Below are 15,940 nucleotides of genomic sequence, written 5' to 3' on the forward strand. Positions count from 1 at the left end.
TTTCCTCCTTTATCGAATATTAGTTGCCCATAAAGTTCAGGGTCCACTTCTGGATTCTCTATTCAGTTCCACTGATCTATGTGTCTGTTTTTGTGCCAGTACCACACTGTCTTGATGACCACAGCTTTGTAGTACAACCTGAAATCTGGCATTGTGATGCCCCCAGATATGATTTTCTTTTTTAAAATTCCCCTGGCTTTTCTGATTCCACACAAATCTTAAAATAATTTGTTCTAACTCTCTGAAGAAAATCCATGGTATTTTGATAGGGATTGCATTAAACGTGTATATTGCCCTGGGTAACATTGACATTTTCACAATATTAATTCTGCCAATCCATGAGCATGGAATAATTTTCCATCTCTTTGTGTCTTCCTCAATTTCTTTCAGAAGTGTTCTGTAGTTTTTAGAGTATAGATCCTTTACCTCTTTGGTTAGGTTTATTCCTAGGTATGTTATGCTTTTGGGTGCAATTGTAAATGGGATTGACTCCTTAATTTCTCTTTCTTCAGTCTCATTGTTACTGTATAGAAATGCCGCTGATTTCTGGGCATTGATTTTGTATCCTGCCACTCTACCAAATTGCTGTATGAGTTCTAGCAATCTTGGGGTGGAGGCTTTTGGGTTTTCTATGTAGAGTATCATGTCATCGGCGAAGAGGGAGAGTTTGACTTCTTCTTTGCCAATTTGAATGCCTTTAATGTCTTTTTGTTGTCTGATTGCTGAGGCTAGGACTTCCAGTACTATGTTGAATAGCAGTGGTGAGACTAGACATCCCTGTCTTGTTCCTGATCTTAGGGGAAAGGCTCCCATTGCTTCCCCATTGGAATGATATTTGCTGTGGGCTTTCGTAGAAAGCTTTTAAGATGTCGAGGAATGTTCCCTCTATCCCTACACTCTGAAGAGTTTAGATCAGGAATGGATGCTGTATTTTGTCAAATGCTTTCTCTCCATCTAATGAGAGAATAATATGGTTCTTGTTTTTTCTCTTGCTGATATGATGAATCACATTGATTGTTTTACGAGAGTTGAACCAGCCTTGTGTCCCAGGGATAAATCCTACTTGGTCATGGTGAATAATTTTCTTAATGTACTCTTGGATCCTATTAGATAGTATCTTGTTGAGAATTTTTGCATCCATGTTCATCAGGGATATTGGTCTGTAATTCTCCTTTTTTGGTGGGGTCTTTGTCTGGTTTTGGAATTAAGGTGATGCTGGCCTCATAGAACGAATTTGGAAGTACTCCATCTCTTTCTATCTTTCCAAACAGCTTTAGGAGAATAGGTATGGTTTCTTCTTTAAACGTTTGATAGAATTCCCCTGGGAAGCCATCTGGCCCTGGACTTTTGTGTCTTGGGAGGTTTTTGATGACTGCTTCAATTTCCTCCCTGGTTATTGGTCTGTTCAGGTTTTCTACTTCTTCCTGTTCCAGTTTTGGTAGTTTGTGGCTTTCCAGGAATGCGTCCATTTCTTCTAGATTGTCTTATTGGCGTATAGCTGTTCATAATATGCTTTTAAAATCGTTTGTATTTCCTTGGTGTTGGTAGTGATCTCTCCTTTCTCATTCATGATTTTATTAATTTGAGTCTCTTCTCTCTTCTTTTTAATAAGGCTGGCTAATGGTTTATCTATCTTATTAATTCTTTCAAAGAACCAACTCCTGGTTCTGTTGATCTGTTCCACAGTTCTTCTGGTCTCAATTTCGTTGAGTTCTGCTCAAATCTTTATTAACTCTCTTCTTCTGCTGGGTGTAGGATCTATCTGCTGTTTTTTCTCTAGCTCCTTTATGTGTAAGGTTAGCTTTTGTATTTGAGTTCTTTCCAGTTTTTGAATGGATGCTTGTATTGCGATGTATTTCCCCCTTAGGACTGCTTTTGCTGCATCCCAAAGATTTTGAACGGTTGTATCTTCATTCTCATTAGTTTCCATGAATCTTTTTAATTCTTCCTTAATTTCCTGGTTGACCCTTTTATCTTTTAGCAGGATGGTCCTTAACCTCCACGTGTTTGAGGTCCTTCCAAACTTCTTGTTGTGATTTAGTTCTAATTTCAAGGCATTATGATCTGAGAATATGCAGGGGACGATCCCAATCTTTTGGTATCGATTCAGACCCGATTTGTGACCCAGTATGTGGTCTATTCTGGAGAAAGTTCCATGTGCACTTGAGAAGAATGTGTATTCAGTTGAGTTTGGATGTAAAGTTCTGTAGATATCTGTGAAATCCATCTGGTCCAGTGTATCGTTTAAAGCTCTCGTTTCTTTGGAGATGTTTTGCTTAGAAGACCTATCTAATATAGAAAGAGCTAGATTGAAGTCACCAAGTATAAGTGTATTATTGTCTAAGTATTTCTTCACTTTGATTATTAATTTATTTAAATATTTGGGAGCTCCCACATTCGGGGCATATATATTGAGGATTGTTAAGTCCTCTTGTTGGATAGATCCTTTAAGTATGAGATAGTGTCCCTCTTCATCTCTCACTACAGTCTTCGGGGTAAATTTTAGTTTATCTGATTAAGGACGGATACCCCTGCTTTCTTTTGAGGACCATTTGAATGGTAAATGGTTCTCCAACCTTTTATTTTCAGGTTGTAGGTGTCCTTCTGTCTAAAATGAGTCTCTTGTAGACAGCAAATAGATGGGTCCTGCTTTTTTATCCAGTCTGACACCCTGCGCCTTTTGATGGGGTCATTAAGCCCGTTCATGTTCAGAGTTACTATAGAAAGATATGAGTTTAGTGTCATCATGATATCTCTTCAGTCCTTGTTTTTGTGGATTGTTCCACTGAACTTCTTAAAGGGCAATTTTAAGAGTCCCCCTTAAAATTTCTTGCGGAGCTGGTTTGAAGGTCACATATGCTTTCAGTTCCTGCGCGTCTTGGAAGCTCTTTATCTCTCCTTCCATTTTGAATGAGAGCCTTGCTGGATAAAGTATTCTTGGTTGCATGTTCTTCTCATTTAGGACCCTGAATATATCCTGCCAGCCCTTTCTGGCCTGCCAGGTCTCTGTGGAGAGGTCTGCTCTTACCCTAATATTCCTCCCCATAAAGGTCAGGGATTTCTTGTCTCTTGCTGCTTTAAGGATCTTCTCTTTATCTTTGGAATTTGCAAGCTTAACTATTAGATGTCGAGGTGTTGAATGATTTTTATTGATTTTAGGGGGGGATCTCTCTATTTCCTGGATCTGAATGCCTGTTTCCCTTCCCAGATTAGGAAAGTTTTCAGCCATGATTTGTTCAAATACATATTCTGGCCCTCTGTCCCTTTCGGCGCCCTCGGGAACCCCAATTCAACGTAGGTTTTTCTTCCTCAGGCTGTCGTTTATTTCCCTTAATCTATCCTCAGGGTCTTTTAATTGTCTCTTTTTTCCTCAGTTTCCCTCCTTGCCATCAACTTGTCTTCTATGTCACTCACTCGTTCTTACACCTCATTAACCCTCGTCGTTAGGACTTCTAGTTTGGATTGCATCTCATTCAGTTGATTTTTAATTTCTGCCTGATTAGATCTAAATTCTGCAGTCATGAAGTCTCTTGAGTCCTTTATGCTTCTTTCTAGAGCCACCAGTAGCCGTATAATAGTGCCTCTGAATTGGCTTTCTGACATTGAATTGTAATCCAGATTTTGTAACTGTGGGAGAGAGGACTGTTTCTGATTCTTTCTTTTGAGGTGAGATTTTCCTTCTAGTCATTTTGCTCAGTGCAGAGTGGGCAAAAACAAGTTGTATTGGGAAAAGGAGAAAAAGAGAGGAGAGAAAGAAGGAAAGAAAAGAGGAAGAAAAAAGAAAGAAAAGAGAAGAAAAAGAAAGAAAGGAAAAAAAGGGTGGAGGAAGCAAACAGAAATCAAAAAGCAAAAACAAAAAAAAACACGGGGGAATATCTTCTGATTCTGTATATTTTAAGTCCCTTGACTTCCCCTGGAACTTGTCCGTCTAGCTGGTCTTCTGGGGAGGGGCCTGTTGTGCTGAATTTCAGGTGTTAGCACTTGGAGGAGCTGCTGTGCCCCTGCCTGGTGCAGGGCTCAGTGGGGGTGGTTTACCCCGTGAAACCCCAGGAGGAACAACCAGCTCTGGAGCCCTGGAGTCAGCCCCGCAGGAACTCCGGAGCTCTCCGTCTGCATGGCCTGGAGGCTCCAGGGCGGGGCCGCTGATCTGCTCAGCTGGGGCAGGAGCGTCCTTGCTGTCCTGGGCCCTCCCGGCCTCTGCCTGTCCCGGGGGGAGCCCGGATCCTGGGCTGTGTCCCGGCGCCCTGTGCTCCCGGGCATGTGCTGTTGGATTCGCTCTCCCAGTGGTGCAGCCCCCTCAGCGGAGCTGCCCCCGAGCCCCTCCGAGCTGCTCCGGGTCCCGCCGTGCGCGCTGCAGCCCTTAGGGAGCTCGGCGCACTCTCCCGGGGCGCAGGTGTCTGTTAGTGTCCCAGGGAGCCTGAGGGCATCCCCACCCTCCTGGGTCCTGTTCCAACTCCCTGGGAGCCCCTTTCCGCCCAGGAAGGTCGGTGCAGCTCCTGCTCCTCCGGGACGGGGCTCTCCTGTCCTGGGGACACTCGCCCCGGCCTCAGCCCGGCTCCTCGCGGGGCCCCTCCCCCTTGGAGGCCTTTTGTTTCTTTATTTCTTTTTCCCCGTCTTCCTCCTTGATAGAAGCGTGAACTCTTCTCACTGTAGCGTTTCAGCTGTTCTCTCTTTAAATCTCAGGCCAAATTCGTAGATTTTCAGGATGATTGGAAGGTTATCTAGGTAATTTGATGGGGACAGGTGATTTGGGGACCCTACTCTTCCGCCATCTTGCCCCTCCCCAGTAATTCTTTTTTTAATTTAAATTTTTATTTAAATTCAAGTTAATTAACATACAGTGCAATATTGGTTTCAGGAGTAGAATTCAGTGACTCATCACTTACATACTACACCCAGTGCTCAACACAAGTGCCCTCCTTATTACCTATCACCCATCTAGCCCATCCCCCACCCACCTCCCTCCATCAACCCTCTGTTTGTTCCCTATCTCTAAGTCTCTTATGGCTTGTTTCCCTCTCTATCTTATTTCCCCTCCCATATGTTCTTCTATTTTGTTTCTTAAATTCTACATATGACTGAGATTATATATTTGTCTTTCTCTGAGTGATTTATTTCACTTAACGTAATACACTCTAGCTCTATCTACATCATTGCAAATGGCAAGATTTCATTCTTTTTGATGGCTGGGTAATATTCTATTGTGTATATATACCACATCTTCTTTATCCATTCATCAGTTGATGGACATTTGGGTTCTTTCCATAGTTTGGCTATTGTTGATAATGCTGCTATAAAGAATAATAATTTTTTTCTTTTTTTAAGATTTACTTATTTCTTTGAGAGATAATGAGAAGTGGCATGGGGGAGAGGGGGAGAGAGAGACTCTTAAGCAGACTTTGTGCTGAGCACAGAGTCTGCCACAAGGATCAGTCTCACAACTCTGAGATCATGAACTGAGCCGAAAGCAAGAGTCAGACACTTAACCGAGCGTACCACACAGGCATTCCAGAAGAATAATTCTTAAACATAATGTTACAATATGCTAGTCTAGCTGAATCCAATTTTAGAGTATATCACAAAATATATATTATGACTAATATACTTGAGTGTCTCAGTAATCCCACTTACATATAAAAAGGCACATTACCATCCTTACTCCACTGATTTGTGCCCCATTACCCATCCCACTTTCCAGCCCAACTGCAGAATATTTATCTCTATATCCCAACTACTCAGTAGCCACACTATCTCCTCTATTATTTTGGGGATCTCGAGAATAATTTTCTTTTCCTTTTTTTTCCCAAGAGTACTTTTCATATGCTCAAAACCAGCAGTTTCATGCATTCTTCTCAATAGCCACCCTGCTACCTGCCTAAGGATATCTTTCTCAGTGTTCCCACTCCCCAGGTGCTGAATAATGTGCTACTCTCTTGCTTTCTCTCTGTACCTGGCATTGTCTTGCTTTTGTTTCAGAGATGGGAGAGTACCTACTCCCAAGCTAAAGTTAAGCTTGGTCCCAGACTTTCAGTGTAGCAGGTCTTAGAACCTAAGACTCTTATGAAAAATCCCCTTCACTGTCTGCTTGCTGCATTCTCTGTGGGAATCGGGCTTAGAGTGCTCAGGACTAGGACACCCCACTGGTTTACTCCATGGCCCTGGCTTCCCTATCTCCTATGTGGCTTTCACACACTAACAGATTCTACTCAGAGGCCCTCTTACCTTATACTTATCAACTGAAACCCAAGTTGGACCTAAGTGTAATACCCAACTGTCAGTCCAACATAGTGAGGTGACGCCACTAAGTTTATCCCAAAATGTAAAAATCTGTAGAGGTGCCTGAGTAGCATAGTCGGCTAAGTGTCCAAATCTTGGTTTCAGCTCAGATCATGATTTCAAGGTCCTGAGATTGAGCCCTGGGGCTCCATGTTCAGCTCAGAGTCTGATTAAGTTTCTTGCCCTCTGCCCCTCCTCCACCTCCCAAATAAATAAAGAAATTTTTTAAAAGATGCAAAAATCTGTAGAGCCATTGTTGACCAGTAAGCTGTTGATGTGGCTAGGGATTAGGCAAATGTGGAATGAGTGGTAAAGAGGAATGATTAAATATGAGGCAAGAAAATTAATTAATTTGGAATAAGAATATTTATCAAAATCATTAAGATCTTTGGGCACTATGCTGTGTTTGAATATTATTTGATAGATTTAATGGCTACCATTAAAATCTTTTAATACAAATAAGTAACATGGCTAGCTCTGTTTTTTGAAAGATGGCCTTGGTAGCAGTGTGAGAGGTCAATTAAATTAGGGATATTCAGTTAGACTAATACAATAATACAAGTAAGAAATAATGAAAGCTTGGTAAAAGTCATGCTTTTGTATTAATAAAAATTCTAGAATATTTATTCTTTACTATCTGGTAGGTACCAAACTGAAACCTAGGAGGAAAAATTAAGTGGATAAAAGCATGAACTCTTTAGTTAGACTATTTGGGTTTGAATCCTGGCTGAACATTTACTATTTATGTGACCTTCAATGAGTTATTTAACCTCTGTTTTCAGTTTTCTTATCTTCAAATGAGAGAAATAAAAGGACCTATCTCATAAATTGTTGTGATAATTGAGGTGATATATGTATATAGAATATACATATATCATATAGAATATGATATAGAATAGTGCCTGTGACAAGTGCCTTATTCTTATTCCTATCCTTATTTTTATTAGTATCATTATGTCCCAGGAACATGTAGCTTATAGACAACAGAACTGCACTTTAAATTTTGGTTCAAGTTTCCACTCTTAAAATAACTCTGCTATAAAGAAGGACATATCTGAGTGAAAATTAGAGAAGTAACATAAACAGAATATAAAAGATAAGAATAACTTTTGGGTTCTTATTTGGATAGCTTTCCGGGAGAGAAGGGAAAAATGAAAAAACAAGGGAAGAAAAACTTCCTTGAAGAAGGGATTGATTAACAATGTCATATGCAGTACCATATGGCAAGCTCAATTAGTGCTAACAAGTGACTGGATTTCCAAAAGGATAGATGGGAAGAGAAGTAGGTATCTTTGATCAAAGACTCATATTCATTTAACTCACAATTTAAAACTTGTTGGCTGGGCATTGCTTTGGTCAGGGAAGAAGGGAATTCTTACCTAGCAAATGGAATTAAATGTGGTCCCAATGATAATTGGAAGAGATCATTAACAGTTAGCTCTTTGCTTTTAGCAGGAAATACATATCTTCAACCCTGTGAATTCCAATTTTGTGATTCTCATTTTTTTACATAGAACCCCAGCATTTTAGTATGCTTGAGATCTTCCCAGATGAGTAAGTGGACCTCAGAAAAACATTGGCGAACAGAGTTGATGGGTTTATTTATAAGGCTTTTTTAAAAAGCTTTAGTATCAATAGCACAAGGATGCAACACTAGAGTTTGGTTTTCTCTCTTTTAAAAAGAGAAATATGTTCTTGGATTATTGGTCTACTCCTAATAATAGGTTGTAAAAGCTCTTTCTTTACCTTTTGAATAATTAATTTGTAAGACACAACACAATCTGTGCCTTAGAATTATTTCCTGTTCTTTATGTTGACATTTCAATATCCTTGATTATTTAAGAAAATCAAACCTTCATAGTTTTGAATGAGTTAAAGTGTATTTTTTAAAATCATGTTACCTTTTATATTTACTTTTTAAATATTTTATTGTCCCTTGGATTACTAAGTAGCTAATTACTGTTTCTCAGTGACTCATGATTCTATTTACCAAGTGTTCAAATTTGACAACTTTTGGGAAGCCTGGGTGGCTCAGTGGTTGAGTGTCTGCCTTGGGCTCAGGCGGGATGGAGTCCTGCATCAGGTTTCCTGCATGGAACCTGCTTCTCCCTCTGCCTATGTCTCTGCCTCTCTCTGTGTCTTTCATGAATAAATAAATAAATCTTTAAAAAAAAACAAAAACAAATTTAACAACTTTTGATATTTTTTTTAATGAAGTAAAATCCTGAAAGAAATCTTTTTTTCTTTTAACCTATTTTATTGAGGTATGACTGGCATACAAAAACTGTGTATTTACTATATACAATTTGATGAATTTGGAGGTTAGCATACATATGTGAAACTAGCACCCAATCTATGCCATTAACATATCTATCACCCCTAAAAGTTTCCTCTGGCTCTTTATTTATTATTACTATTATTATTATTAATTATTATTATTATTTTGATGATAAAAATAATATAAAGGGATCCCTGAGTGGCTCAGCGGTTTGGCGCCTGCCTTCAGCCCCAGGGCCCAATCCTGGAGTTCCGGGATCGAGCCCCGCGTCGGGCTCCCAGCATGGAGCTTGCTTTTCCCTCTGCCTGTGTCTTTGCCTCTCTCTCTCTCTCTCTCTCTCACTCTCATAAATAAATAAAAATAAAATCTTTAAAAAATAATAATAATAATATAAGATCTGTCCTCTTACAAAAATTTTAAGTATGGGGATCCCTGGGTGGCTCAGCAGTTTAGAGCCTGCCTTTGGCCTGGGGCACAGTCCTGGAGTCCCCGGATCCAGTCCCGCATCAGGCTCCTGGCATGGAGCCTGCTTCTCCCTCTGCCTGTGTCTCTGCCTCTCTCTCTCTCTCTCTCTGTGTCTATCATGAATAAATAAATAAAATTTATTTTTATTTAAAATCTAAAAAAGAAAAAGAAAATTTTTAAGTATACAATATTGTTAACCATGGACATTATGCTATATAGTAGATCTATAGGACTTATTAATTTTGCATAAATATAACCTTGTACTCTTTGAGTCTCTTTTTCTATGAGTGACTGTTTTAGATTCCTCATAGAAATGGCATAGTGTAGTATTTGTCCTCCAGGTCATCCACATTGTTGCAATGACAGGATTTCCTTTTTTAATGGATGAGTAATGTTCTATTGTATGTATATATGTTTTCTTTATCCATCAGTTATCTGTTAGAGTACATTTAGGTTGCTTCCATGTCTTGGCTATTGCAAATAATATTATAGTGAACATGACAGTGTTCACATCTCTTTGAAATCCTGCTTCAGGGCCACCTGGGTGGCTCAGTCAGTTGAGCATCAAATTCTTGGTTTCAGCTCAGGTCATGATCTCAGGGTCATGAGATGGAGCCTCATGTTAGGTTCCCTGCTCAGCTTGGGAGTCTGCTTGAGATTCTCTTTCTCTCCCTCCCTCCCTCTGCCTCCCCTCTTTAGAATAAATAAATGAATGAATCTTTAAAAAAAGAAATCCTGTTTCAGTTTCTTTGAATATATACCAAGAAGTGAGAATGCTTGATCAAATGGTAGTTCTATTTTTAGTTTTTTCAGGAACCGCCATACTGTTTTCCATAGTGGCTGCACCTGTTTACATTCCCAACAACCAAACTGCTTGCCCAATTGCATTATTTTTGTAATGAACTCTCATCAGATTTTTAACCACAGCCATTTTAATTCTTTTGTTATCCAGAGATAGTTTGTTTTACTCTAACTCTTCTTGGAAAGCACTTGCAATTAGCTATAGATCAGAACACTTTGTCTTCAATGTAAAGAGACTGTTTATGAAACCCATGGAAAGGACTATGTAAGGTACTGGGAAGCACAAACTTTTGAGGACATAATAATGGCTTAATGACTTTAGGACTATACCACTGGATTGAGTCAGAATTTCTTTAACTCTGGTGGAGATACAGATGGGTTCATGAGACTGCTAACCCATGATCAAACCAGACAGGAAATAATTACATGGAGCTGAATGAACCGATGAAGGATGATTATGGGTTTTGTTTGAAATATTGCTGATGTTTTAATGTTCTATTTTCTGGATATAAGGAACTCCTTTCTTTTCTCTTAAGCCATCTATAACTCATAACAACTTAGTACAGTATACTTTCTGTAAACAGAAATAAAACATTTATCTTTTTCTCCCTGCCTGCTTCCTCCAGAATTCAGAAACTCTAAATGAGTATACTTATATCATTGCAATATCATTATTTTCATAGTTTCAATAAGAATCTATCTTCCTTATAACAAGACATAATTGGAAACATTGGCTGTATAAGGCTTTAACTGGCATGCCATATTTGAGAATGATGTGCCCAGAATCAGATATGACCAGAGATTTTAAGGAACTAAGGTTGACTTTACGGAGTCAGTACAAAGCTCTCTCAGGAAAACTAGTCTGGTATATGGCTTATAGGGTTCCCAGCCTTATAGATGAGTAAGGAAGATCACTTCCTGGTAGACACAGGTATTTTAGTGTATTTGGGGGACCCCAGAAAGAGAGGAATTCACCCAAATCTGTAAATACTAAGGGTGAAATCTGGTAGCAAATTTTTGGCTTGGATTTCTTATGAAAACTTCCAGTAAAGTAAATTATAAAAGGCCTATATAATCTATTACCATTCTTTCTGTATGAACACAAATGATCAAACCAAATCTAATGAGACCAGACTTATTATGTGATTTAACATAATCTTAATTGATTAACTTTGATTGAAAGAGCATAAACCGTAGAGAGAAATTTTATGTTTTAGTAGAAAACTATAGCTCAACCTTGTGGGTTTTGAAATTCAAGTCTTGTTCATTGTCTTTGAGTGATTTTTTCACCTCTGTATAAACTACTTGGTTCTGTGACCTACCTATATGTTACATTCAATCCTGTCATCTTGCACAAATTGGCAACCCTTTCCAAATTTTAAATGTTTTTAACTTCCTTCAGTATTTCACTACAACACTACAAATTTATGCTTCCAACTTTTTCTGGCCCTTACATCTTGGCATCACTGAGAACTAAAATCTGACTGCCCAGGTACTTTCTGGGACTCTGTATTATTTCATGGCTGGCCTTCCCACCCCCACCCCCACCCCCAATACACACACAGATCTGAAGAAATCCTGCAAGCTAACGCTGGATTGCTTGAAGCTTATACTAGAGCTAATCGTATGTAGGCACATTTCATACCTGAAACTGCTGCCTTATGGGCCACTCATTTGACTTCCATCCTCTGCTGCGGGAAATAGCCATTACTATGGATAATCTGACCAAAACCTCTCTGAGGTTTATGTTACATCAAAAACATTCAGACTGCAAATCCGGAAATCCATTGGATTACCACTGCCATCCTTACTCCACCATCTAAACACCTTTCAAGCCCATTGTCTAGAGATTTTCTCAACTTGCTGAGCTGAGAACCATCCCTTATGAAATGTAATCACCAGTAAAGAAAGTACCCCAACCTTTCAGTTCGGGTGGGAGAATAGATGGCTAACTTGGGTGGGTGCCTTGACCCAAGTTATAAAACTACCTGCTGTCACAAGGATAAGAGAAAGTTTATTCTTTCTTTAGGTAGTCAGTTGGCAAACACAGCCTGTGTTTTCCTTCTTATGCCAGCATTGAAAAACCCCTCTGCCCTTTGTTTCAGTAGTGTTGAGACCGGTTTTGAGCTTTTTCCCCTATTGGTAATATCCATGAATAAAGTTTTCCTGGCATCTTTAACTTTGTCGGTTTTTGCTTTGGCAATATAGAACCCTCAAAACCTTTCAATTGTCCTCAGATAACTTTAGATATTATGCCGAATATATAAATTATATTGGACCTGCACATCTAACATTTAAAATTATGCAAACCCCAGGCAATAAACATGTTTAATTAAAAAAATATGGCTCACAAAGCAGGCAAATATTTTTTCATATACCTGTGGTTCCATATTACCAGATAGATTGCTGTTTTGTAATCCAAGCAAGATTCTTTGAAATTTCACCAAAAATATTTGTACTGTCCTTCTTCCTGAGGTAATGACCTCAGGATTTCTGAAACCCAGAATGTTGCTGCCTCATGAGCATCAGCACCCACCTGGATGCCTGAAAGTGTTATTGAAGCTATGGCTTTGATAACCTACCTGAACTCCTGTCTTGGCTAGTTATAAAGGCATATATATGATCCTTGAATGTTCCTTTTATTCTTTATTTTCAGGCTTAACCTGGGGTGCCTGGGTGTCTCAATCGGTTAAGCATCTGACTCTTGACTTCAGCTCAGGTCATGATCTCGAAATCAAGGAATCAAGCCCCACATGAGGCTCCATGCTGAGTGAGGAGTATGCTCCAGATTCTCTCTCTCTCCCCTCTCTGCCATTCCCCCTGCTCATGCTCTCTCTCTCTCTCTCTCTCTAAAATAAATAAAAATAAAATCTTTAACGCTCAACCTGAGAAAGATTAATGAAATCAACTTCATGGCATACACCAGCAAAATATAAAGAATAAGGGAGAGCAAGTAGAATGATACAAGAGAGAATAGCGGGGGTGTGTATAATACTCTATAGAGGAATACGTTTGCTTCAAAAAATTTACAGTTTTTTTCCGCTCCCTGTTAAGTTTTATACCACCTTCCCTTAACACCAAGGCATAATTTCTCTTCCTTAGGGGTGAAGCTTTGGGTAAAATGTGTCATGAATAATATTTGAACAATTTTCCATAAAAATCTATTTATAAAACTTCCATAATAATAATAATATTCATTGCCTGTTTTTAGTGTTTCATGCTATTCTTTAATCCTTAATGTTTCTACCCTTACATACACCCTTTTAAATTTTGTACTTACTCTAGTCCATCTTCTGAATGCAAGATTTTTTATTTTTCTTAGTTATATTAATTGAATCCTAAAATTTTAGATGCTTTTTTCTTAAATGTTATCGAGGATAAATTTAAATTTAGTATTCTCACAGGTTTTCATAGGAAAGATCATATGATGAATGCTATGAAAGAATTTCAACATAATCAGGCCAGAAATGCCATTCTAATAAGACAGAAAGGCAGCTGCCATGATTCATTCCCCTGAAGCTGGAATTCTTCACAGGATTCAACAGTTGGAGAGAGAAAATTCTGAAAGGTCTAGTTTTGTGTTCCTTGTGGCATTATTTCTTAAACTGCACAAACTATTTAAGCACTTATTCATTGCTTCTTTGCAGCCATTTTCTTTTCTTTCTTTTTTTTTAAGGATTGTATTTATTTATTCATGAGAGACACACAGAGAGAGGCAGAGACATGGGCAGAGGGAGAAGCAGGCTCCCTGTGGAGAACCCAATGCGGGTCTATCCCAGGACCCCAAGATCACTCACTCCCTGAGCCAAAGGCAGCCTCTCAAACACGGAGCCACCCAGGCGTCCCTGTAGCCATTTTCTTCACAAAAGTTTGACTTGTCTGATAATTTCATGACCTAATGCATTTTAATGGCTTTATGTGGTTTATACACTGAAAAATAAAACTATATGTTTCCATTTTGAAATAAAGGACATACTTTGAGAAATATTTAAAGGGAAAGACAAAACCAAATGATTTTTCATTGACTACTACATTACTTTTTTCCTAAACTTGTTTGATCTCAATCTCTCCCTACCTCCTCTCCTATATTCTTATAACACCTGTGAGGTACTATAAGATGCAGTGAGGGTATTCTAAAGAACTCACTTCTGGAATGGTTAAAATAAAAAACTCAAGAAACAACAGGTGTTGGTGAGGATGTGGAGAAAATGGCGGCCTCGTACACTGTTGGTGGGAATGCAAAGTGATACACTCACTGTGGAAAACAATATAGAGTTTTGTCAAAAAATTAAAAACAGAAATGCCCTATAATCCAGTAATCACACTATTGGGTATTTACCCAAAGAACACAAAAATGCTAATTTGAAGGGATATGTGTATTACCCCCATGTTTATTGCAGCATTATTTACAATAGCCAAATTATGGAAGCAGCTCAAGTGTCCTTTGACAGATGAATAAATAAAGAAGATGTGGTGTATACACACACACACGCAATGAACTGCTACTCAGCCATAAAAAAGAATGAAAATCCTGCCATTTGCCATCCAACAACATGGATGGATTAATGCTAAGCAAAATAAGTCAATCACAGAAAGATAAATATGTATGATTTCACTCATATGTGACATTTAAGAAACAAAACAAAGGAAAAAAAGAGAAAGAGAAACCAAGAAACATACTCTTAACTCTAGAGAACAATCTGATGGTTACCAAAGGAGAGGTGGGTGGGCAATGGTTGACATAGGTGATGAGGATTAGGAGTGCACTTCTCTTGATGAGCAGTGAGTAATATATGGAAGTGTTGAGTCACTATATTATATACCTGAAATTAATATAGCACTGTATGTTAACTACCCTGGAATTAAAATAGATAAATAAGTAAATAAGCAGACACAAAAGTAAAAAATAAAAAGAACACATTTCTGGAAACAGTGAATTAGATAGACTCAATCAAAAAATTGAATGGCCTTTAAAAATATTTTAAAAATATATAATTTAAATTTAAAATTCTATGCCACATGATAGCACTACAGCAAAGTAGCAAAGACGAACACACTGCATTTTTTCTGCAGCTATGACTGAAACTTCAGGGCATCTGTACTTTACTGGGCTCCTGAAAATTCAGAATTACGACCTCAACTTTGCATGTTTAGTTGTTTAATTTCATTAATTGTATTCTTGCTCTGTGAATAGGAGTCACCTGGCCAAACTAATGAGATCTCAATTTATGAAATGATTTACTAATCTTAACTGACGATAGATCTCTCTAGCTCATAAAAGTACTTTATATAATACAACATTTCCCACAATGTTTCATTATCCCTGATAGGAAAATTTCTCTGTTTGAAGGATCTGTCAGAGATTTTGATTTCATTGATTGCACTGTGATTTTCCAGGAGAAAGTTAGACTCCTTAATGATAGGATGTTTATGGGATAGACTAGAAAATGTCTTCTGACAACTTTTAACTATCAAAATTTGAAAGTTAAAGAAGGCACGAATGCAGACCTTTTTTCTCTTTAGCAGTAGAATGAAACCTGAATCAGAGACCTAATTAGAAAACAGAAAATAGAATGGGAACTAGTCCTGCAATACCTGTCAAGACATTTTGAAAGGGGTCCAGGACAAAACAAGGCCTTAACAAATAAACTTAAATGGCCTTACAGATACAGAAGGTGGGTAGCCCTCCTCCCAAAGGACTACTTATTAACAAGAAGACTTGTAAATACTATAAGTTAAAAGAACACTAGCAAAAACCATTAATCCATCTTACAGAAAATTGAGACAAAGAAAAAAAATCCCTCAATTCAGATCAATGAGAATGCTCTGAGCATGGATAAAGCACCCATTGATGCTTTAGATTGCTACCTCCACCTTAAACACTCAAAGTGAATTGATTATAAATATAGATGGTAATCTTCATCAGTTTGCAGTAGGTATCACCATTATTCTTTCTACATTAAAACCTGCCATCTTGACATGATACTGTATATAGAAAACCCAAAAGACTCCACCTCAAGATTGCTAGAACACATACAGCAATTCAGCAATGTGGCAGGATACAAAATCAGTGCACAGAAATCAGTGGCATTTCTATACACTAACAATGAGACTGAAGAA

Source organism: Canis lupus, chromosome 11 (genome assembly GCF_011100685.1).
Source record: "Canis lupus familiaris isolate Mischka breed German Shepherd chromosome 11, alternate assembly UU_Cfam_GSD_1.0, whole genome shotgun sequence".
Lineage (NCBI taxonomy): Eukaryota > Metazoa > Chordata > Mammalia > Carnivora > Canidae > Canis > Canis lupus.